Here is a 12,834-nt window from a genome sequence, read left to right as displayed (position 1 = left end):
GGCCTTTTCCCCAGTATTAGCTGGGTCAATGGAAACTTAATAATAATAATAATAATAATAATAATAATGAAATGAAATGAAATAGATTTTTAATGTCTATATAAAAAACTAAACATGTAGTTCACGAGAATATAGACAGACATCATAAATTAACAATACAATATTTACAGAAAATGCATTTGTAGTTATATACATGAGAGAGAGATTAACAATGTACTAGCGAATATTTTTGATCGGTACTGAAAATATATCTATTGTATGGGAATATTTATTATACGTATTCTGAATGCGATTAATTGGATTAAGAACTTTCATAGGTACATAAAATGTCACGGTATGACGGAGAGAATTGGGAATTAAAAAGTTAAGTTTTGCGACTAAGTCGCTTAATTTAATCTTATTATTAATTAATTTAGAAAGAAATTTAATATCAGTTATTTCAAGTAAGTGGGCTAAAGATGGAAGGCCAAGACTAATTAGTAACAATTGATAATCATAAGTGAGATTTCGCAAGAAGAACGTATGGGCGTATAATATAAATTTCCGTTGAACCGACTCTATTCTTTGTCGTAAATAGGAACTACAGCCACTCCATGCCAATGAACCGTAAACAAGTCGCGATCGTACTAGACTGAGGTAGAGCAGTTTAAAATGTTTTAACGATCTTAGAGACCGACATAGTTTTAAGGACACGCCTAGAGTTCGGCGACAGCGATTAACTGTAATCGTCACTTGCTCGCGAAAAAGCAAGGCACGATCAAAAATAACGCCTAGATCATTTACCTGAAATTTCTGGGGGATAGTTGTATTTGCAATGGTGTATGTATTGCAGATTTCTCTGCCCACTCTCCTCGTGAAGGTTACCTGAGTCGATTTGGTAGGGTTAATTGGCAAGTTATTGGCGTCACACATGAAGCAATAGAGTGCAAATCACTTTGGAGTTTAGTGCAATCTTCGCGAGAGTTAATAGATTTACAGATTTTATGGTCATCCGCGAACGCGATTAGCATGGAGGATTTAACTGAATATTGTAGATCGTATATATATATGTTGAACAATAAAGGGCCCAAGGATGAACCCTGCGGTACACCGCATGGACGATAATTTTTAACGTCGCATGCAGAGCCCGATTTATAAATGGGGGAAACCACCGCTTGTTTCCAAATAGTGGGAAATACCTGTTTACTTATCGATAAGTTATAGATATGAGCAAGTATTGGCAGTAAAATGTCGCCGCAACCCTTAATAATAAAAGCCGGTATCCTATCTGTTCCTGTAGACAACTTATTGGGCAGCTTTAAGATTGCTTTGTAGATGTCATTTTGCGGGAAAGTAATTGAGGACAACGGGTGATGTTCAGTATTGGACGAATCATAAGTGTAACGATCATGGGAAGGCGTGCTATCAATTGAAATACGTGAGAAATGATCGCCGAAATTAGTGGCAAGTATGTCTGTGTCAGTAATCATTTCGTTATTAATCTTGAGGGAGATAAGATGCGTCTTATTCTTAATGTTCCCATTAACGAAACTCCAAAATTTCTTAGGGTGGGCCAATGCTTCCTCACAAACACGTTTACTCTCAATATTTCTGTCACGCTTTGCAAATCGTCTAACTAAAGCCCTTTGTTTTTTATAATTTATAAAATCAGGTAGGAAAGCAGAACGCTTATATTTTCCAAAGTGGTACTTCTTTCTACGTATAGCAGTACGCAATTCAGAGGAATACCACTTAGGAAACGCAGACGAACTATTACCAATCTGCATAGGTATGGCAGCATCCATAGCGCACTTTAAATAACGTGTTAATATGGTAGCGCAAAAATTAACATCCTGGGAATTTAAAATGGTCAGCCAATTGGAATCGCGCAAAGTGGTGTAGAGTTGGTAATATTTCCCTTTCGTGAACTTATAAAATTTTTCCGCCGTGTTAGGCTGAGGACATGACGGAATCACATACTCTACCAGAAAGGGAGGATGATAGGCATCCGGGGCAACAAATGGATCACACAAAGATGAAATATCTAAGTTATTAACATTGGCTAGGCATAGGTCCAAAATATTATCACAAGAGTTCTTTAACTCATTAAATTGCTTGAGGTTATAATAGTAACATATTTCAAATATGTGACGCGCCTTATTTACAGTAGGGGTGGTGCAGCCCAGAGTGTCGTGAGTCGCCCAGTGCACACCAGGTAAATTATAGTCACCAAGAAGCAATAAATTAGTATCCTGGTCTGGTAAGTCCTGGAGAAGTCGTTGCCTAAACGTGGAGTAATTAGCGTCATTGGCCGATGGGGGAAAATAGACCGTACCGATCAAGAGGGTCTCGTCGGAGCGCAACTTAACTTGCGCAAAGACGCATTCCGCGACGCCCTCAAGATCATGGCGCCTTATACTAACTAGTGACTTCTTAACGGCAATTAAGGCGCCACCACCCCGAACGTTTTTATATTCAAGATCCGGTCTATCTGCTCTATATACAATATAAGTATCAGGAAAATAGTTGGCATTAATAATAATAATAATAATAATAATTGAGGCGATTACAAAACAAAATTGTGGAGAAAGTGTCGGTTACACCAGAAAAGTCGAAAAATTGCTTAAAACAATTGTGAAGTAAAACGTATTGCTGAATCGAGGGAATTTATGAATTTTCCGAGGAAATGGTGACCAAAATGGATAAAGTTAAATAGAGACAAATAGAAGAAAATTAACAAAAAATGTTAAGCCTTTGCCAAAATAAACCCAAAGAGTCTTTAATCATTTTCTCTTAATCGGAGGATATCTTGGGTAACGGTTTTTCTACTACTAATCTTACTTAAAATTACACCATAAAATATAACACTGTCCAGAACTCCAGACTATAAACACATTTGAGGAAATTTTAGCATACTCAAAAGCAGACGACAGTAACCGCGATCTAGCACAAGACCTACCTTTAGGAAGTTAATAAGCTAATAGGGCTACGCCGATTCAAGGGCCAATTACGGCGAAACTTTGATGTCTCCCGACTTTTGGCCATTCTTAAACTTCCCCTCGTCCACTTTTGGTGATACCAAGAAGTGATATCTAGTTTACTAGGGAGAAGGTATAAGGGAGAAGGTATAAATTCGTCACATTTCTAGCTTTATCTCCAGTCCAAACGTAGGTCCGGAGTTAATCCCTACCTCCAAATTACAACCAGCCTCTCATTGGTTCTTAAAAGCTCTCGTCAGCGCGACGCGAATGACGAAATTTACTGACGACTGAGGAGAGGCGAAATAGCCCGGCCTCCTTTTACGTCCCCCCTTGAATTTTGAAAGGATGACTGGACTATGTCGCGCGAATATTTAGGCATCTTATACCTGCTCCCTAGTAAACTAGATATCGCTTCTTGGTGATACTAAGCTACTATATTTCATATTGTCATTCGCGGATGAAACCTAGTTTATGGAAATAGGTGAAACTTCGGAAACCCCATAAGGTAAAATAACTATAAAGGCGTGTAAATAGCTAACTTAATCTTCGGCAAATACTCAACTAACCAAGTACTAAGTGAAACAAAATCGAAGTTCTTACAATAATTGTAACCGTAAACAAATTCTTCTGTCAGGCGTGTCAGTGAATGAAACCAGTCATTTTCAAAATTCTTAAGAAATAGAATTATCCAGTGAGGGTGCGTTCCAATTAGGGAATACAAAAGTAATAGTATATACTACTTAATTACTTAGAATATTCGAATTACAAATATTTTTGTAAATTCGCGATAACTCTTAAAACGAATGCACGCGTCAGAATATGTTTACGCGATGATACTTATTGATGTATTCTAAGAAATAAATAATTACTAAATGTATTTGTGGGAAATTAAATAATTACTAAATGTGTTATTAGGGAAAATAAATAATTACTAAATATGTTATTTGGGAAAATAAATAATTACTAAATATGTTATTTGGAAAGATAAATAATTATTAAATATATTATTTGGAAAAATAAATAATTACTAAATATGTTATTTGGAAAAATAAATAGTTACTAAATGTATTTGTGGGAAAATAAATAATTACTAAATGTCTTTTTTTGGGAAAATAAATAATTACTAAATTTATTTGTGGGAAAATAAATAATTACTAAATGTATTTGTGGATAAATAAAGACTATCGAATATGATTCTAGGTTTTCGATGATTTTTAAATTTATTAAAGCAAAGTAACTTTCTTTATCGCGTTAAAATTTAATTAAGCAACAGAAAACAACGTATTCATTATCGCACTTTTCTAATGTTGAATGCTAGAATATAGAAATCGGTAACAGCATCTTACGAGAGATATGTTGATAAAAGTGTATAATTTGTTATCGTGTTAGCGCGAGGTTAAGTGTGTTGGATTAAAACTTGCTCATTAGTGACAAGAACTCTTCATTATCCAATTTCCGCACAATTATTTTTTAAAAGATATTTTCATTTATTAAGATACCTTACTTAGACTCCCCACTCTATCAACTTCATTTTATGGAATTTTTTTCCATTTTCAACCATCAACACTTGATTGGGAACTGCCTACCCAATTCAATACTCGCGGGATACAGTGACCACGACACTATAAGGTGCCATTTCTAAATAAGCATACTGTAGCCCTACGGAATATTTAAACGAAAGGGAATATTTTAAATCTGGCAGCTATGTTACATCCCCCTCTTTAGGAACTGTTTTACATTTAGAAGAAAACGAAAAAGGTTACCCCGAGGAACCCGGTAATGTTTAGCAGGGTTTTTTTTCTTCAATTCTTATTGTTCAGCAAAATTTGCCAGAAGGGCGAACTTTTGTTTCTTATCCCGTCGTTCTATGGCTTCGGTGCTGCGAGGGAAAGGGCAGTATATGGTGGCCAACCATATGGCAACGAAGGCATTTAGCTTCGGACCATACGTAGATCTTTTTGACGGAATTTTCCGCTTCTGTAATTCTCTAGTAGAGTGGACTGGATTTAATTCTTGTTGACTTGATTGGAGAGGAGATGTTGATTTCGGGATCCAACCCATCGACCCAAACCTTTCCTATCCTATTTCCTTTGGGACGGTTTCGGACGATTCAGAAGACGAACTTCCTTTTGCTCGCTTTTTGACTTCTTCCTCTTTTGACCTGCCCATTTAGACTGAGTTTTCTCATAATTTGACCAGTCGTACTTGACAAAGGATGAGTTTTCTCATAATTTGACCTGTCGTACTTGACAAAGGATGAGTTTTCTCATAATTTGACCTGTCGTACTTGACAAAGGATGGGTTTCCATCCATACTAATATTCCTACCTCAAATTCTAGAGGGTCATGGCGCAGGTCATAGTATTTCTTTTGATGAGCCTTAGCTAATTTAGATAGTGAATTCTAATTGTTCTTTAAGAACTTTTAAAGCCTTAGTACGACCAAGGTCATCAGGGTCCTGAATCTGTTCTTCAATTTCTAAATACCAAGGGAGACGTGGCTCCCGCCCTAAATTCAAACAGATAGGGGATCTGCCCGTTGTTTAATGGAGTGCAGAATTTATAGCAAATTGAAGAAGGTCAAGGGATTCATCCCATCTATCATGATTATTCCCTACATAAAAGGATATGAGTTCGCCTATTACTCTATTGACTTGTTCGGTGGGATTTCCCTTAGGTGTGTAGGGGGTGGTAAACTTTGGGTTAATTCTAAAAGCTATGCACGTTTGCAGCCAAAGTTTCGAAATAAACTGTACCCCTCTTTCACTATCAATAGCTTTTGGTGCTCCCCACCTAGTAATAATAGACTTAAAGCCTGGATACAAGTCCTAGCTGTAATAGTCTTGAGTGGAATCATCTCCACGAATTTAGTCATGTAATTGACAAAGACTATAAGATATTTATAATGTTGTCTACTTTGGGGAAAAGGTCCCATCATATCCACACTAATTTGGTCCCAAGGACTTGTTATCTCAGAGGGTTGCATTAGCCCTGGCTTTTTTATATTCATAGCCTTAAATTGTTGGCATAAGCTACATCCTCTTACATAGTCCTGGACATCACTAACTATGGTTGGCCACCAATATCTAAATGTAACTTTACTTAGGGTCTTATCTTTGCCCCTGTGAGCTGATAAAGGGTGGTCATGTAATAGCCGCATGGCTTCTAGCCTTAAGCGGGGTGGTAAATAAATTTTTTCGGGATAGTTCCTGTAAGGTCTTCTATATAGAAGGTTATTTTTTAGTTCGAACATTTTATTCCTAACTGGGTTAGGTCCTTGCAAGGAATTGATTATGGGGGAAGCAAAAGGGTCTTCCCTTTGAGATTTTCTCCCGTCTTCCAACGTAAATACTAAACATAAGGCTCTAGGACATGGGGAACGTATCTGACCTTCAACAGAATCACAGAGGACGTTCCGGTAGAATTTGAACTTGTACTGCTACTAGTTGCATCCTGTATACTAGTAGAATTTGAAGTAGAGGAACTAAAGTTTATACTTAAAACGTTTATCAGAGCTCTCGATAAAGCGTCAGCTACAACATTCTCTACTCCTTTCTTATGTTAAATTGTAAAATCAAAAATTTGAAGGTACATTGTCCATTTAACTAGTCGAGAATTTGGTTCCCTAATATTAAATAACCACTGTAAAGCCTGATGGTCAGTAAGGGCAGTGAATTTCCAACCTTCTAGAAAGGGCCTAAATTTCTTAACTGCCCAACAAATGGCTAAACATTCCTTCTCGCTAGTGGAAGTCCTGCGCTAGCGTAAGCTATAGGAACTTCTACATTATCTTGAATTTAGGAAAGAAGGGCACCTAACCCTGTATCACTAGCATCTTTAGTTAAAATGCACGGGGAATCCCTTCTAACGGAAGCTAAAGGATGAACCTTTCAAATTTCTTCCTTCATCTATTCGAACGCCTGTTGCTGTTCGATACCCCAAATGAATTTCTGATCTTTTCTTTTTAGTATATTAATAGGGGCTACTATTTGGAAGTAATGATTAATAAATCTAATATGCCATCCTGCCATCCCTAAAAAATCTCTGAACTTCCTTAATATTTTTAGGTGGAGGAAATTTTTCAATGGTTTCAATTTTGGAACGGTCAATATGCACTCCTTTTGCGTTGTCTATGTGACCAAAAATAGTAGCTTCTTTTTGAGGAAAACAACATTTCTTCAACTGAAGGGTGAGACTCGCTTCCTTTAATCTATTTAGGACGTATTCTAAACACGTCAAATGCTGATCCCAATCCTCACTAAGAGAAATTAAGTCATGTAAATAGTCAATTAACTGTAAATAATCTGCGTCTCTAAAAATATCGTCAATTAATCGCTGGAAAGAGCTAGGGGCGTTACAAAGCCCAAAAGGGAGTACATTAAACTCGAACTTTCCCATATGAGTCACAAAAGCAGTTTTTGGTCTGCTCTTAGGGTGCATTTCCATTTGCTAGTACCCTGATTTAAGGTCAAGGGTCGTTATGAATTTTGGTCTTTCTACTCTTGCTAGCATGTCTTCTATATTAGGCAAGGGATAAGGGTCCTTAATGGTAACCTGATTTAGTTTTCTATAATCAATACAAAACCGATAGGGTTTACCCCGTTTGTTTGATCAACTAAAACTACGGGCGAAGCCCAAGGAGATACGGAGGGTCTGATTATCCCGTCATCCAACTTTTCCCTAACATATTGTTCTATTGTTTTCTTTTTCTTATCATTAACTCGATAAGGCTGAGATTTTATGGGCGGACTATTTCCCGTATGAATCTCATGGAAGACTAGTCCTGTTCTTCCTACCTTATCCAAAAACAACTCAGGAAATTTTAACAAAAGGGATTCTAATTGCTGACGTTGTTCATCAGAAATAGGGGCTGCGGAAACCGCTTCCCTGATGTTATCGACAATCTCCTTTTCTATTGAATCCTTTTCAGATGGAATTGAAAAGGGGATCCTTAGGTTACCCACTAAACATAGTGAAGATTCGGAATCTAATTTGACCCTATTTTCTTCAAGAAAATCTTGTCCCAATATAAAGTCACTAGTCAGGGAAGGAACGATATAAAATTGAAATTTAAATTGTTTTTCAAGCCCATTGGACTTAAGAGAAAACTTTTATTCATGAGAACCTTTTGTAAATGTATATCGGCCATCGCCCCAAACTATACAATCTAATTGGTCATCTTCAGGTAATTCTGAAGAATTTCTGTACTTACAAATCTTTTGCCACTGATTTAGACTGACAAAATGAATCAAAGACAACTTACTTTAATTTTCCAAAAATAGAAGAATTTATCTTCTAGACTTTTATTAATACTTGAAAAAACAAAGGGATAAACCCAACTTGTCCTACACTTGACAGTATAACGAAACTACCTGCTCTTTCGGAGATTTGACTACTGACTGACAAAAATATTAAGAAAAATCACAGAAGATTTGTATAGATTTTCTCGTGACTTTAGCCCGTCTTTTCACAATTTGTCCAAATTTAGATGCAGTCAACCTTCTTTGTCTCTCTGTTCTCCAGAGTTGTGACGCAGCTTGTTCTCTTGTATTTTGTTCTATTAATCTAGCTTCCTCCATTGTAACTTTCAATGCATCTGGAAATTCAATTTCATTATTGACCACAATGTCTTGCGTGGGTAACGGAATGCGTTGAAATTTTTCTATTGTTGACTCTTCCATGGAAATATCATTACTCTTGTTAAAACAAATAGGTGTCAATTCTAAAGCCTAGTAGTTCTCTTCCTGTAAAATTTGTTGGCACATTTTACGTTTTCCTACAGCTTTTAGGTCTTCACAAAAGCGCTGAATTTCGGTACATTCTACCGAAGATGGTGATTCTTTAGGTAAAGAAAAATAATTATTTGCAAGGCAAATTTTTCTTGGTTTCTTATTGCTATCCTTCTTTCCCGGAGTAAATTTAACAAAATCTAAAGTACTAAATTTTGATGTGGTTAAATTTCTTTTCACATTCAATTTTCCTCATTTTTGGGCTACTTCCGCTGGAGAAATATCATTCGTTATAAATTTTAAACCTTCCAAAACACAGTCCTGGATGAACCATAAAGTAGCTGCAACATGACAGCAAACTCCTATTCTCCCAGATTTGCATTCACATGATCCACTCTTCACATCCCCTTTTGTTGAATCCAAGACAACATGAACATTGTAAATCTTCTGTACTTTGTACGAAGCATGAACTTTTGATTTTACATGCGTAAAACTATTTGATTTGTCGTGAGAAATTAAAACGTTTGTAACTCTCTTTGCTTTAAACATTCTGTAGCCTTTAATTTTATGTTTCTGACTTTTTGTAGAACCACGGTGATTGTGAATAACACTATCGTTGAAGTTGATTGGAACGCTTTTCAACTGCTTTGTCCAGTTGCCCTTTGGTAACGAAAGAGACTTGTTTGCCGAAATGGCTTTAAGAGGTGATCTGCAAGGAATTGCATAAACAAAAAGTTTGAAATTTTCCGAAGCCTTTGCTGTCTAGTTATAAATAGTCAGAATAAAATACCACAAACCTTTCTTTCTCTTCTGTAAGAACATCCATTTTCAACTACTTTGTTTATGAAGTAACCTAGAGTGATATTATTATAGTTTTATGTTTCAGAAACTAGCAACTAATTAGAAATTAAGTTTACTCACCAAAATTGTCGTTCACTTTTGACAAAACTCGAGACAAGACGACCTCGTTCATGCAGACGACAGAGTTTGACTCTTGGGGTTAAGTAGGTTCTGCGCATGGCAAAATCAAGCCAATCGGGCTGTCCTTTTCACGCCTCAAAACCCGAGAACGAGACCTGGGGCCGTATTCTGCAGAAAAGGTCTGCTCCTCCCCCAGACTTAAGCTTGCGGATTGGTCGGTCAGGATCGAACTTAGGGCTGTTGGTTGGATATCATGCTGATGACGCCATTTTGACATAGGGCTGTTGATTCGTAAAAATAAATAGGGCAGGCTGCGCCGGCGCTCCTCAACTTAGTCAAAATAAACACGAAATATCAAAATTATGAATTTGATGACCGTCGAAACGTTTAGGTTCTTGAATCGGTTACATTACCGACTTTAAGGTTACTTTGATGGTGCTGAACGCACTATGAAGCAGACGACAGCCAGCACGATTGTTCATTTCTAATTCTACAATGGCCGGTCGTGTTTATGTAGCTGCTGCTGCCCATTTTGATGAACAAGATAATGGTGATATATATCGAAGAAATAGAGGCGATCCCTATCTTTTGCCAGATGCGGAGTATTTAAGTCAATACAGACTCAGTAAAGACAAAGTTCGGAAATTATGTGACAAATTAAGATCCCATTTCGGAAATAAACCCAATCAGGAATATGTTTTGACGGTGGAGCACCAAGTACATGTGGCTCTTCTTTTTTATGGTTCCGGTAGTTTTCAGCATGCGCTCGCCAGTAACTACGAGCACGGCATGAGCCAGCCATCAGTGAGCCGAGCCATAAAAAATGTTACTGAGGCAATAATTGTTCACATGAAGGAGCTGGTTAACTTTCCTACTGGTGAAGCTGAAGTGGCTGCGGTAAAGGTTGGTATTATGTGATACGATAAACCTCCCTAGCACGGTTCTGGTGGGCATGTGGGGTTTCAACTTCACTTTTGTAATAAAATCAGAAGTATAGCCGTTTAAAGTATTCTTCGATCATAGCTTCTCCCCCAGCATAAAGCTCTGAATATATCGGGTATATATCTCCTTTATTAGACATATGTTTGAAAACTACGTTGATATTCATGTTAAACAACCGCGAAATGGTCAGAGGCAATCAAAATGTATTTTTCGGAAATGTGATTTGGTTTAGTTTTGGTGAGATTTGCTTACGCAGTTTCAGGCATTTTAAATGGGGTTTTGGTGTTACATTCATCATGCCAAGTTAAGTTTGCAAGAAAGTTTTTATGGAACCAAAAATTTTAACTTCAATTCAGAGTTCCATTTTTCTTGAACATGGAGACAATATTAAAAATTAAGTATCTCCTATGGTTTTTACAGGCATCATTTAGAGCCAGGTGCTCTTTCCCAGATGTTTTAGGTGCAATTGATTGCACTCATGTGCTAATCAAAGCACCAGTTATTGAACCAAATGCCCACATGGATAGGAAAGGAAATTACTCCCTTAATGTCCAATTGGTAAATGGTGTCCTCCTTGAATGATAATGTGCATACTGACAGTCCTTTTTCTGTACCAGATTTGCGATAATGAAATGCGTATCACTGATGTTGTGGCAAAACATGCTGGTGGGACGCATGACTCATTTATATGGCGTTTCAGCGACATATTTGGGTGTTTTAAGGCTGGAACAATGCCACAAGGGTATCTTTTGGGCGATAGTGGTTACCCGTTACAGCCATTCCTAATGACACCCATTCTCCACCCTGAAACACCAAATGAAGAACGCTATAATCAGCGTCATATGTCAGGTAATTGCATTTTGAATTTTTGATTGATAAATAACATAGACCATTCTGACCAATTACGCAAGTGAAAGCTATTGACTGACATTAACTATTTAAGTGATAGTTGTCACTTGTGATATTTTCAAAAATATTTTAAACTATTGGTCACGTTGATACCTGACATAATCAAAGCTAGTGTTGCTGTATTAACTTAGTCAATTAATTGTTATTAACATTTAGGTCGGAATGTTATTGAACGCGTCAATGGCATTTTGAAGATGCGTTTCCGATGCCTAGACATGTCAGGAGGTGCCCTTTGTTATAACCCTAGAAAGGTCACTGACATAATTTATGCTTGCTGCATTTTACACAACTTCTCTTTGGATGAGCCAATGCCTAGGGAGCAAGGTAAATTATAGTTATATATGTTGAATGTTAAATTTATTCATGTGCATGGATATATGTACATCATTATGATTAGGATGATGGGGGAAGTATGCGTAATCTGAGAGAAACCGGCACGGTTAATGTGTCACAGCTCAGGTTGGATGGGTCGCCAAAAATGGGGAAGAAAGAGTAGGATTCAATGGTAATTGCTTCATCTGTAGCCCTTAGTGTTGAGTCTGGCGATTCCTCCCCCTTTTTGGCGTCCTATCCGACCTGAGCTTTGATACATTAAGCGTGCCGTTTTTCTCTCAGATTATGCATCCTGTAATCTAACTGTTAACCCCATGGTCAGTAAAGGGTGTGTACTAATCTAAATTAGTGACAACAGCTTTCTTGACTCCATTTGATTAGAACCTGTTTTAATATAAGGTTTTTGTTTTTAGCTGCACCAGTTGCATTAAATCCGCAACCAAATACCAATGACACCGATGACGAACTTGAAGCAGAACAAGCCCATGACCACAATGAGCTGCTTCAAGCTGGACGAACAATTCGGCAAACATTGATAGCGCTGTAAACGCTGACGTTGGGTGGAAACACAGCGTTGCAGTTATCACTTTTGCCTCACACCAAGTGGGACATTTTGATCATGAACTGTGGAACCGGTCTACTGCTGCGTAGATTTTGCAAGTTCTCTCCCCATACACTTGTTAGAGGAGTTCTCCTTCGTGGTCTCACCCCGTTTCGCCTTTCCATCAAAACTTGCTGCGGTTAACAGTAATAGTTAGTATAGGACGCTGTCAGTTAGCTGTGTCGGTAGATAAAGCTTGTACTACGCAACGAAATGTGTCTACAATAAGTTCAATAACCCTTAACAATTTGACCTTGACATTTCACTACGCTTTAAACCAAAATATTTTGTGTCGGTCACACAGACCCATTCTTCGTGGAAGGTTGAATAGTGTGCTCAGTTGAAAGCTACACTAAACGTTTTTATCTCACAACTAATCATATTCGGGGTTGAGAACTTGGAGTCTCATTATTTCCGTATCGCGCGTCACTAATTAGGTAA

Source organism: Phalangium opilio, unplaced genomic scaffold, assembly GCF_054372755.1.
Source record: "Phalangium opilio isolate 3A_F unplaced genomic scaffold, DU_Popi_V2 ptg000009l_1, whole genome shotgun sequence".
Taxonomy (NCBI): Eukaryota; Metazoa; Arthropoda; class Arachnida; order Opiliones; family Phalangiidae; genus Phalangium; species Phalangium opilio.
This window is presented reverse-complemented; position numbering follows the sequence as displayed.